Source organism: Agelaius phoeniceus, chromosome 7 (assembly GCF_051311805.1).
Source record: "Agelaius phoeniceus isolate bAgePho1 chromosome 7, bAgePho1.hap1, whole genome shotgun sequence".
NCBI lineage: Eukaryota > Metazoa > Chordata > Aves > Passeriformes > Icteridae > Agelaius > Agelaius phoeniceus.
The window spans coordinates 8,260,380-8,273,438 of NC_135271.1; the positions used below are offsets into that span (position 1 = coordinate 8,260,380).

The 13,059-nt window shown below is 63.6% G+C and overlaps 1 non-coding gene across 1 annotated transcript; it reads right to left on the reverse strand.

Moving 5' to 3' along the window:
• Positions 1–5,092: 5,092 nt before the first annotated feature.
• LOC143694596 (5.8S ribosomal RNA) lies at positions 5,093–5,245 on the reverse strand. Its single transcript, XR_013183163.1, has one exon. It is a non-coding gene; the product is annotated as a 5.8S ribosomal RNA (ribosomal RNA).
• Between the last annotated feature and the right edge of the window lie 7,814 nt (positions 5,246–13,059).

Sequence of the window (13,059 nt, forward strand, 5' to 3'; positions counted from 1 at the left end):
GCCTGATCGGTGTGGCTTTTCAGGTGGCATCGGAGAGGGCCCCCGGCAGGCCGGCTCTCCTTTCAAGGCTTCTCTGTCACGGAGAAGCCACGGGAGGGGGGGGTCCGGTGCTCGGGCAGGGCAGTCTCCTTTCCAATTCGCTTCCCATTGTAGGCGGGGTGTCGCTCCTCCCGCTGGCCTGGGGAAGGGCGTCTTTACCGTCCCGAGCTGTGTGACGGCCGCGTGGCCCCGCGAGCCTTCAGGTGTCCTTAAAAAACCATGCGAGGTGCCGGTGCTGGCCCCGGTCCGGGTAGCGCCCGTGCGGGTGCCAGCTACGAGCAGCACCGGGTGGCGGTGCGGCTGGAGCTGAGCCGCGAGAAGGGAGAGAGAGGCGAGAGAGAAAAGAGAGAGGGCGAAATTGTCCGAACCCGATGCGGCGCGGATGAGGGGGAACAGAGCCGAGTCTCAAACCGGGGCCCGGGCGGATTAATTTGACTCAACACGGGAAACCTCACCCGGCCCGGACACGATCAGGATTGACAGATTGAGAGCTCTTTCTCGATTCCGTGGGTGGTGGTGCATGGCCGTTCCTAGTTGGTGGAGCGATTTGTCTGGTTAATTCCGATAAGGAACGAGACTCTGGCATGCTAACTAGTTACGTGACCCCCGAGCGGTCGGCGTCCAACTTCTTAGAGGGACAAGTGGCGTCCAGCCACCCGAGATTGAGCAATAACAGGTCTGTGATGCCCTTAGATGTCCGGGGCCACACGGACACTACAGTGACTGGCTCAGCTTGTGCCTACCCTCCACCGGCAGGCGCGGGTAACCGGTTGAACCCCATTCCTGATGGGGTTCGGGGATTGCAATTCTTCCCCGTGAACAAGGAATTCCCAGTAAGTGCAGGTCATAAGCTTGCGTTGATTAAGTCCCTGCCCTTTGTACACACCGCCCGTCGCTACTACCGATTGGATGGTTTAGTGAGGTCCTCGGATCGGCCCCGGCGGGGTCGGCCACGGCCCTGCCGGAGTGTCGAGAAGACGGTCGAACTTGACTATCTAGAGGAAGTAAAAGTTGTAACAAGGTTTCCGTAGGTGAACCTGCGGAAGGATCATTACTGGTGGGGCTTGGCACCCGCTGCATTGTGCCGGGCCATCTGGCAGGCCGCGCGCGCGCGGCGTCACTCACACGCCCACTCCTTTCACACGCTCGGCCCTCGGCTGCCGGCCCTGGTCAGCACCGGGGGCCACACACACTTCCCCTTCACCGCGCGTCGTCAGTCCCAGAGAGAGAGAGAGACCGGAGGTGCACGGCACCTCCGGGCGCGGGGGGTTGGAAGGGGGAGAGGGGGAAAAAGCCGCTTGGCGCTACGAAGCGTGCCATGCGCGCCCGCCACGGTGCGCGCTGGCGGGGCTCTCCCTGCGCTACACCGCGCGTCGTGGCCAGGCCTAGAAGCATGGCACGCAGGCCGCCGTAGCGGCGCCTTGCCCCCCCACCCCTCACACCAGCCCCCCCACCCCGGCCTTGCGCCGGTCTGCCACCAGTCCATCCCCGCTGGAGAGCAGGGACGCCGACGCGGGCCCACGAGCCTCTCACCGCCATGGCCGGCGCCGCCGGTCACCGGTGTGCCGCGTGCGGGCGCCCTGGCGTGGCCCGATTTTGGTGCGCGCGCGAGAAAGCCACCCGGCTGCGGGGAGGGAGGAGTGCTCATCCAGCCGCGGCACACGCCCAGCCGGGCTTCGTGCCCCAGCCCGACCGACCCAGCCCTTAGATCCAATCCTTATCCCGAAGTTACGGATCCGGCTTGCCGACTTCCCTTACCTACATTGTTCCAACATGCCAGAGGCTGTTCACCTTGGAGACCTGCTGTGGATATGAGTACGGCCCGGCGTGAGACTTCCACCCTCTCCCCCGGATTTTCACGGGCCAGCGAGAGCTCACCGTATGCTGCCGGAACCGCAACGCTTTCCGAGGCACGGGCCCCTTTCTCGGGGCAAACCCATTCCACGGCACCCGGCCCTTCACAAAGAAAAGAGAACTCTCCCCGGGCTCTCGCTGGCTTCTCCGGGATCGGTTACTTCAGCGCACTGGGCGCCTCGCGGCACCCCTCTCTGCCACTCCGGATTCAGGGATCTGAACCTGACTCCCTTTCGATCGGCTGAGGGCGACGGAGGCCATCGCCCGCCCTTTCGGAACGGTGCTCGCCTATCGCTTAGGACCGACTGACCCATGTTCAACTGCTGTTCACATGGAACCCTGCTCCACTTCGGCCTTCAAAGCTCTCGTTTGAATATTTGCTACTACCACCAAGATCTCCACCCGGGCCCACGCCCCAGGCTTCGAGGTGCACCGCAGCGGCCCTCCTACTCGTCACGGCCTAGCCCCCGCGGGCATCGCACTGCCGGTGACGGCCGGGTATGGGCCCGACGCTCCAGCAACATCCATTTTCAGGGCTAGTTGATTCGGCAGGTGAGTTGTTACACACTCCTTAGCGGATTCCGACTTCCATAGCCACCGTCCTGCTGTCTAGATCAACCAACACCTTTTCTGGGCTCTGATGAGCGTTGGCATCGGGCGCCTTAACCCGGCGTTCAGTACATCCCGCAGCGCCAGTTCTGCCTACCAAAAGTGGCCCACTGAGCACACGCATTCCACGGCGCTGCTCCACGCCAGCGAGCCGGCCCCCTTACCCATTGAAAATTTGAGAATAGGTAGAGATCGTTTCGGCCCCAAGACCTCTAATCATTCGCTTTACCAGGTAAAACTGCCCATTGCCGAGTGTCAGCTATCCTGAGGGAATCTTTGGAGGGAACCAGCTACTAGATGGTTCGATTAGTCTTTCGCCCCTAGACCCGGGTCGGATGACCGATTTGCACGTCAGGACCGCTACGGACCTCCACCAGAGTTTCCTGTGGCTTCACCCTGCCCAGGCATAGTTCACCATCTTTCGGGTCCTAGCACAGACACTCACGTTCCACCTCCCCGGCCCCGTGAGGGGTCGGCGGGCAAGACAGGCCGGTGGTGCGCCCGGGGCTGCCAGGCGCGACACGCGCCCCGGGATCCCACCTCAGCCGGTGCGCACCGGCCCTCACCTTCATTGAGCCGCGGGCTTTCGATGACGGCCCCTGACTCGCGCACGTGCTAGACTCCTTGGTCCGTGTTTCAAGACGGGTTGGGCGGGTAGCCGACATCGCCGTGGACCCCAGGCGCCGGAGTGCGGCCTGACAAGTCCGGCCCTGGGGCGCCACAGGGTTGGGGCGCACTGAGGACAGTCCGGTCCGGTTGACAGTGGCGCCGGGTGTCCGCGGGCTCCGCCCCTGCACCCCTGCGTGAAACGCTGCACTGTGGGGACGCCGCCCCCACCCCCCCCACCCCGGGAGGGGGAGGGCGGGGGAAAAGCGACGCCCTCCACCATGGTGCTGCCGACAGGGGGGCAGGAGGGCGCGGCGGCGGTCCTCTCCCTCGGCCCCGGGATTCAGCAAGACCTGCTGCCCGGGGCTGTAACACCCACCGCCGCTCGTGCAGCGCCGGGCGACCTGGCCACCGGAGGCCTTCCAAGCCTACCCGGAGCCGGTTGCGGTGCACTGCCGCGGAGGAAATGATCCCGGCCAGAGCCGGCTGCTGGCCAGGCGGCGGTCCCCACGCTGGCCCGCCCCCCCCCAGCCAGCCCCCGCGGACAGGGTTCACCCGGGGGAGGGAGGGGAGGCAGAGGCGAGGATCCGCCAAGCCCGCGCCGGCTCCCCGCAACTCGCCGGGTTGAATCCTCCGGGCAGATTGCGCGGGCTGCAACCGTTTTCCTCTTAACGGTTTTACGCCCTCTTGAACTCTCTCTTCAAAGTTCTTTTCAACTTTCCCTTACGGTACTTGTTGGCTATCGGTCTTGTGCCGGTATTTAGCCTTAGATGGAATTTACCACCCGCTTTGGGCTGCATTCCCAAGCAACCCAACTCCGAGAAGCCCCGGGCCCGGAGCGCCGGGGGGCCGCTACCAGCCTCACACTGTCCGCGGGCTGTGGCCTCGATCACAAGGACTTGGGTCCCCCAAGAGCGCCGCTGGGGAGGGGGGCTTCTGTCTGCCACATGTCCCGTGCTCCACCGTGGGGCGGGGATTCGGCGCTGGGCTTTTCCCTCTTCACTCGCCGTTACTGAGGGAATCCTCATTAGTTTCTTTTCCTCCGCTGACTAATATGCTTAAATTCAGCGGGTCGCCACATCTGATCTGAGGTCACAAGCCCAAAGCTCGGCCGCACCACGCACGGGGGTGTGCACAGAGACGGCCGCCTTGTCTCCCCCGCCCGGTACGCCGCCCGCCTCCTCTCTTCTCTGCACTCCCGGAGGGAGCCGGAGAGAGAGAGAGAGCACGTGTGTGCGCGAGCAAGCGACGAGGAGACGGAGAGCCCGATCTCGGAGACGAGAACCAAAAAGGGAGCGCGGCAGAGACAGCCCCGCCGCGCGACGGCCTCAGTGGGGAGAGAGAGAAGAGCGACTGCACCCCTTGGTGTGCCCTGAAACCACGACAGAAGAGGAGGGGGCGGGCGAAGGGAGGAGGGGTCAGAACCCCCGTCCCTGGCGCTCTCGCCTGTCCGTGCTGCAGCACGGCACGGTACTGCTGCGGTACCCACCCGAAAACAGCCGCCCACACGGGGGGGGAGCCTAGGGGCAAGGCCCGCGCCTCGCCTCCCCGTCTCACCCTCCTCTCTCTTTCTCTCGGCCCTCGGTGACGCCTTTCGACGCTGTCTCTCGCTCTCCCCAGGCCGCCGCGCCACCGCATCCCCAGCACGGTCCCGGCGAGGACGAGCTCCGCCCCAGCGGCTCGCTCCGGGAGCAGGGAGCTGCGGAGCGCTCCCCGAGTCTGCATTTAGGGGGACAAAGGCCCTGCGCGGCAACGACGACGACGATGACAACTGCAATGACGACGATGTCTACCGGGCCGCAGGGAAGGGATCGAGGCCGCCTAGGGAAGCGCTTCTCTCGCCAAACCCCTGACCACCTTCCCTGCGGGCACCGGAGGGACACCGGAGTCGCCGCGGCCGCTGCCACCTCCGCGGGCGACGGGCCTGCAAGGCGACCTTAGCCGCGCCGCCGGGGTGGCCCCCAGACAGCAATTGATTGTCAAGCGATGCTCAGACAGGCATAGCCCTGGGAGGAACCCGGGGCCGCAAGTGCGTTCAAAGTGTCGAAGATCAATGTGTCCTGCAATTCACATTAATTCTCGCAGCTAGCTGCGTTCTTCATTGACACACAAGCCGAGTGATCCACTGCTAAGAGTTGTCTGCCCTTTGGGCACCGCTCACGCCGAGCGGCCCCTTTTTTTGTTACTCTGGCGCCGAGGACGCGGGGGCGTGCACCTGGCTTCGACCGTACGAGCACACAGAAATGGAAGGGGAGGGAAAAAAACAACTGGAGCAACCTACGCTATGAAGGCCAGCCAAGAGGCAGGGGAGCTCGCACCCCCAACTGCCTCCCCCTGTGAGGGGAGACGCCGACCTCACAAATGCCGTCCTTCAGAGGCGGCCCAGGCGCCCGGGCTCGGCCCGGCCTCCGTGCGGAGGGCCATGTGGCGCGCGCCAGAACGCGGGACGGCGCGGCGGCCCGCCCGCCTCTTGCTTTCACAGGACAACCCGAGCCGGCATCGCCAGTGCCCAAGGCCTGCTGGATGGCAGAACCAGCCACCGCCAGGGCCGCACTCCCGGGACCGCTGCCGCCACGTCGCACCGCCGGGGCGCCTTGCCTTGGGCACGCGCCCGGCGGAAGGCGGTATGGCGCTGAGCCGGGGGGCAACACCCGCTCTCCTCTTTTTCACGCGGAGACCGGGTGGGGAGAAGCGCCCCCCGTGGCCGCCCCGCACGCCTTTCTGCGGCCCACACGCGGCCGGGAAGGGCGATGGAGGACGTGACAAGCGGGGCCCGGAATGGGACCGCTGCTGGGCGACGGCGGGTCTTTTCTGGCTGACTCTCGCCACAGGGAGGGACACCTGTCGAGCGGCACCACCACCGCTCGGCACGGGGTCACCTGCGCTTGCGGGCCTCTGCCGCTGGAGGGCCCACCAAGCGCTTGCCCCCCACAAGCAGGCAGGCGGTTGAGCCAGGGGATGGCCGGAGGATGATGGCGCCGCCGGTGCGCCTTCGAGGAGAAAAGGCTGTCAAGGGGAGGAGAGGCACCGGACGCGCCGAACGCGGCGCCGCGCTTGCCAGAGACCACGGCAGCAGTCCGAGGAGAGAGAGCGGGCAGGCCCCGGTGGCCATGACCCCACAGCTGAGGAAGGGCAGAGGACGCGCGCTCTCTGCCAGAGTCGCCCGTTACAACGAGGCGAGCGGGTCGGCCCCCGTGGCTGACTGTGCGCCGCAGCCTCTCCGTCGAGGCCGGACCGCGGAGAGGGGGATGCAGGGCGCCCCTCCTTAGTGCACCGCAGTTAACCCCCGCGGCCTGCGGCGGGATGATGACGGCGACGGAGGAGCGCAGCCGGTGGCGATGGGACAACCACCGCAGGCGATCGGCAGGAGTAGCTGCTCCCCACCCCTCAGTGGCACCCTGCTCGGCCACCGCCCGCCATGCCTGCCACCGCCGGCACCGCCGCTGCCGTGGCGGGCCACACCGAGCCGCCGGAGTCTTTAAACCGCCGCCCTGCCCCACCGGCCCCTTTCAGCTAACCCGCAGCGTTTGACGATGCAGAGGGAAAAAAACTGGGGGGACCACAGAGGCGCGGAGCGCTAGGTACCTGGCCCTGGGGCGAGGGAAACGACCTGCATGGCCCTGCCAGGGTGCCTCCCCCGCTGCCGCCCTCAGGGGAGCGTCCACCGGCGGGGGCGTGCCCGACATCTGCTGCCACCACCGCCATGTCCTTCTCAGGGCCCGGGGTTTCCCTCAGTAGCCAGGCGCTGCGCAACCGAGAGGACCGGCGTGGCTTGGGCTGCTCCGCCGGCGCGGGGGATGCGGGCCCGACCACCAAGCACACCTCAGGCACGCGCGCGTGCCACGAAGCGTGGCACGGAACGCCCAGAGGCCTCGGCCCTTGGAGTTTCTCTGCCGCGCGCGAGAGGGGGGCCGCTCGGCCTGAGAGCGGGGAACTCTGCCGGCCAGCAAAAGCCCCTCTCCCCAGTGTGGGCAGGGCCGGAGGAGCTGCCTGCTCCGAGCCCCGAAGGTGCCCCTGCCACCCGGCTCCCTCGCCCATTCCACCTTGGCCGCCAACGGGTGCGTCGGCCAGACAGCCGTCGCTTGATGGGCGAAGCAGCGAGGGAAAGGACGGGCCCGCCTCCAAGAGGGGCCGTGCCAAGCACCCTCCCTCCCGGCACCTGGGCAGCTTTCTCGCGCGCATGCCAAGGAGAGCCGAGCTCGGGAGAACTCGGGCCGCGCCAAGGCGCCCACACACGGCACACTGGCGACTGGCGTTTGGCGGCACCGGCCGCGGCAGCGCGAGGCTCGTGGGCCCGCGGCCACGCCCCCGCTCTCTGCCGGGGACGGACTGGCAGCAGACCGGCGCAAGGCCGTGGTTGGGGGGGTGGTGTGGGGGACGGAGGGGCAAGCTGTCGCGACGGCGGTGAGCGTGCCATGCTTCTAGGCCTGGCTGCGATGCGCGGTGTAGCGCGGGGAGAGCCCAGCCCGCGCGCACATTGGCAGGTGCGCATGGCGTGTGCACGCGTGGCACGCTTCGCCGCGCAGAGCGGCTTTTCCCCCCTCTCCCCCTTCCGACCCCCCGTGCCCGGAGGTGCTGCGCGCCTCCGCTCTCTCTCTCTCTGGGGCTGCGATGTGCGGTGAAGGGGAAGGGCGTGTGGCCCCCGGTGCGACCAGGGCCGGCAGCCGGGGGCCGAGCGTGCGAACAGAGCGGGCGTGCGAGTGACGCCGCACGCACGCAGCTGGACGGACGGCCCAGCACGAGGCGGCAGGCGCCAAGCCCCACTGGTAATGATCCTTCCGCAGTTCACCTACGGAAACCTTGTTACGACTTTTACTTCCTCTAGATAGTCAAGTTCGACCGTCTTCTTGACACTCCTGCAGGGCCAGGGCCGACGCCAGGGCCGATCCGAGGACCTCACTAAACCATCTAATCTGTAGTAGCGACGGGCGGTGTGTACAGAGGGCAGGGACTTAATCAACGCAAGCTTATGACCCACACTTACTGGGAATTCCTCGTTCACGGGGAAGAATTGCAATCCCCGATCCCCATCACCAATGGGCTTCAGTGGGTTACCCGCGCCTGCCGGCGGAGGGTAGGCACAAGCTGAGCAAGCCAGTGTAGTGCACGTGCAGCCCCGGACATCTAAGGGCATCACAGACCTGTTATTGCTCAATCTCAGGTGGCTGAACGCCACTTGTCCCTCTAAGAAGTTGGGCGCTGACTGCTCGGGGGTCGCGTAACTAGTTAGCATGCCAGAGTCTCGTTCCTTATCGGAATTAACCAGACAAATCGCTCCACCAACTAGGAACGGCCATGCACCACCACCCACGGAATCGAGAAAGAGCTCTCAATCTGTCAATCCTGTCCGTGTCCGGGCCGGGTGAGGTTTCCCGTGTTGAGTCAAATTAAGCCGCAGGCTCCACTCCTGGTGGTGCCCTTCCGTCAATTCCTTTCAGTTTCAGCTTTGCAACCATACTCCCCCTGGAACCCAAAGACTTGGATTTCCCGGGAGCTGCCCGGCGGGTCATGGGAATAACGCCGCCGGATCGCCAGTCGGCATCGTTTATGGTTGGAACTACGACGATATCTGATCATCTTCGAACCTCCAACTTTGGTTCTTGATTAATGAAAACATTCTTGGCAAATGCTTTCGCTCTAGGCCGTCTTACGCCAGTCCAAGAATTTCACCTCTAGCGGCACAATACCAATGCCCCCGGCCGTCCCTCTAATCATGGCCCCGTTTCCGAAAACCAACAAAATAGAGCCGGACTCCTATTCTATTATTCCTAGCTGCAGTATGCCGGCGGCCGGCCTGCTTTGAACACTCTAATTTTCTCAAAGTAAACGCTTCGGACCCCACGGGACACTCAGCTAAGAGCATCGAGGGGGCGCCGAGAGGCAGGGGCTGGCACAGGGGGTGGCTCGCCTCACGGCGGACCGCCAGCTCGATCCCAAGATCCAACTATGAGCTTTTTAACTGCAGCAACTTTAAGATATGCTATTGGAGCTGGAATTACCGTGGCTGCTGGCACCAGACTTGCCCTTCAATGGATCCTCGCTCGAGGATTTAAAGTGCGCTCGTTCCAATTACAGGGCCTCAAAAGAGTCCTGTATTGTTATTTTTAGTCACTTCCTCCCCAGGTCGGGAATGGGTAATTTGCGCGCCTGCTGCCTTCCTTGGATGTGGTAGCCGTTTCTCAGGCTCCCTCTCTGGAATTGAATCCTGATTCCCCGTCACCCATGGTCACCATGGTAGGCACAGACAGTACCATCGAAAGTTGATAGGGCAGGCATTCGAATGGGTCGTCACCACCACAGAGGCGTGCGATCGGCTCGAGGTTATCTATAGTAACCACAGCTGCCGGACGGGCCTGGGTTGGTTTTGTTCTGATAAATGCACGCATCCCAGGAGGCCAGCGCTCGTCGGCATGTATTAGCTCTAGAATTACCACAGTTATCCAAGGAGCGGGAGAGGAGCGACCAAAGGAACCATAACTGATTTAATGAGCCTTTCGCAGTTTCACTGTACTTCCCGTGTGTACTTAGACATGCATGGCTTAAGCTTTGAGACAAGCATATACTACTGGCAGGATCAACCAGGTAACCACCACCCACGGCGGCGCCGCGCCGCGGCGCGTGAGCATCCGGAGGCACCTGGCCCGCCGGCGAACCCGCCCCGTGCCAAACCCCAACCGCCCCGGGCTCCTTTTGCCGCTCCGACCCGCGGGAGCAGCATCGCGGACAAAGACACGGCGGCGGGCGGCAGCGTGGTGGCAATGGGCGCCGGAAGCAGGGACAGCGGCCGGCCGCATCGCGGCCCGGCGTCGCCTGGGATGGGGAATGGCGCCACGTGCAAGGGACACCTCTCGGCAACGGCCGACCGCGGTGGCCGGCCTTTCCCGCAACGCCACGGGCAAGGAGCCGGGACCACTGCACAGCTTTTCGCCACTCGGATGGAGCACGATCTTCGTCTCTCTCTCTCTCTCTCTCTTTCTCTCTCTCGCGCTTTTATTCCCAGGGCCCGTGCCCCGGTTCAAGATTCGGCCTCGTGCTCGAAATGATGCACGCGGCACACGGAACGGGTCTCGGCTGGGCCTGACCCGCCCCCCCCCCACAAGCTGAGAAAAACCCGCCCGCCAAAAGGTCGCGGGCGAGCGACCGGTCACGGGCGAGGTTGGGCCGAGCGGGGCCCCGCTCACAGGGACCAAACCCCGTCCCGGCGCATCCCCCCACCGGGCCACGCGGAAAGCACCGGATGTGCTAGAGGAGGCAGCGACCCAACGAGGTGGGCGTGGCCTGGACACTGAGGCCCCTTTTCAGCTGGGGCAGCTCGCTCTGCAGCAGGCGGCGGAACGGCGAAGGAGTGCGCGGACCGGGCTCTGTTCCACCCGGGTCCGCGCCCCATAGTGTTCGGGCACTTTCGCCCTCTCTCTTTTCTCTCTCGCCACTCTCCCTTCTCGCAGCTCAGCTCCAGCTGCACCGCTGCCTGGCGCTGCTCGTGGCCGGCGCCCACACGGGCGCTACCCGGACCGGGGCCAGCACCGGCACCTCATGGGTTTTTTTAAGGACACCTGAAAGCTCACGGGGCCACGCGGCCGTCACACAGCTCGGGACGGTAAAGACGCCCTTCCCCAGGCCAGCGGGAGAGGCGACACCTCACCTGCAACGGGAAGCGAATTGGAAAGGAGACCGCCCTGCCCGAGCACCAGACCCCCCCCTGCCGTGGCTTCCCCGTGACAGAGAAGCCTTGGAAGGAGAGCCGGCCCGCTGGGGGCCCTCTCCGACGCCACCAGAAAAGCCACATCGATCAGGTGCGGCTCTGGGAAGGAGCTGCGCCAACGGCGACAAGGGCCCCACGGCCACGCTCCTGGGACAACAACGGCGACGGCCGCCCAGCCCAGCTGTGGATCAGATTGCTCGCGGCAGCAGAGGAGTGCAGGGGGTGCTGTCACCCACCCACGGGCAACAACGGCTCCCCTTTAGGCTAGGCAACGGCGGGACTGGACCAGCCCCCGCCGGGCGGGGGGGACTCGGTGGTGCCCCCCGCCTTCCAGCCTGGGGATTCCGGCCGACTGTGCAAGATAAAGTTCCACTGACCTGGCGCCATGGGCCACCAGCTTTTGCCCGGCCTAGCGGCGGTCGGCTTTCCCTTCTTGAAAAAAAAGCCGGGGGACGGCACGACAGAAAAGGCACACGGAGGCGCGTTCGCAACGACCCGTGCTAGCCACGGGGGCCACGGGGCCGGGGGCCCGGGGTAGGGGCCGAGGTACGCACCTCACTGCCTCCCCACGATGGACCCACCGGCATCCCGCCTGCGCCTTCGTCGCAACGCTTCTCGGTGCCATGGCTTAGGGCCGCAAGAGAAAAATAAAAAGGCCCGCGGAGGCCTGGTGGGTGCCCCCCCAACTCCGCCCACCTCAACAAAACGCAACGGACCCGGCGTGGCAAACCCTGCCCCGCCTGGCAGAAGCGGCTCAGTTGATCTGGCCACAACCGAGGTAGGCGAGGTGCTGCTGCCTCACCCAGGACCAGTCCAGGGGGGCTCTCCATCAGGTGCCAGGCCCGTAAAAAAACAAACAAAACTGGGCCAAAAAATTCTGCCTGCCAGAACACGGGTCCCCAGCTTAAAGGCGAGGAAGGGCAACGGCTTCAACAATGCGGGCTGGGGACCACCGCTGCCGCCGAGGCAGACCGATGGGCCCAAAACAACAGCAAATGATTCTGGAGCAGAGGCATTGCTTGGAGAAAACTCTCCCCTGCTCTGTCTGGGCAATCCTTAACCAGTGGGTTACATGGCTCTTGCTGCCAATTTCTGCCTCAACAGTGTGATAGAAGAATCTGATTCGTGCTAACAATTGTAACTATATTTTAAATATTTTAGAAAATATTTGTTCAAAAGTAAGAGAGGAAAAGGATATGGAATTAGTGACACAAAACAGACGTTTTCAGATGTTCATGTTAAAACAGGATGCAGGATGTAGTTGGAGATAAGTAACATCCCAAAAGGCAATAGGCCTCAGGATAATTAAAGAATCGGCTTTGACATGGACAAAATTGGGATGATTCCAGGTATCTATGAAATCATAAGGCTTCTTTTTGGAATATAATGCTGGCTTCTTGTGGTGGTTTGACAGGAAATGTGTTTTTTGGGATGCTGTGTTTTGGGCCAATGGATATTCAGGCTTTAATATTGGCATTTAACCTGGCCATTGGGACATTGGACACGCCTCTGAGAACACGGGGTTAAAAGCAGAGCTCTCCCCTGGGAGGGTCCTTTCGGGTTTCCGGCAGGAAAGAGTTTGGGTCTCTGCCCCGGCCCAGCTGCTGGCTGGGCAGGGAGCAGGGAAATGCCATGTGGCCAGGAGAGGTAGGCCTGAGCCCGGGGGTGGAAGGGTGGAAGAGAGAGAGAGAGAGGGAGACACCAGGAGCCATCGGGCAGCCACCCCTGAGAGACACAGAGAGAGAGAGAGAGAGAGAGCCGCTGCCTGAGACTGTAACCTTGAAACTTGATAAACATGGGCCTGTGCCGGCAGCACGGCTGGGACGGAGAAGAAGGGGGGGTGCACCGGCCGCTTGTAGGAGCTTTTAACCCCTTCTCAGAGAATGAGAACTTTACAGATCATTGACCTCTCCTAGAAGACAGAGTGGAAGATGAGGAAGGAATGTACAAGTGTGAGAGAGGTCTGGGCGAGTGAGAAATAGTGGAAGAATAGAGAAGAATCCTCGTGGGAAGAGATGATGGAGTGGCTTTTGCTGGACTCTTTTTGTACAGCCATGGACAGAACCATGTTCCTTGTGATGCAGAGACTGCATTCTAGGGGGAGGCAATGCCTCAGAATCAAGAGGGTTCAGTGTTGGTGCCCCTCGGCCCCAGGGGGTGGAAAAATATGGGTGGGACAGGTGTCCCAAAGGAGAGATTGTGGGGACAGGTGTCCCAAAGGAGAGACTGTGCCCTTTTTGGATCGGGAC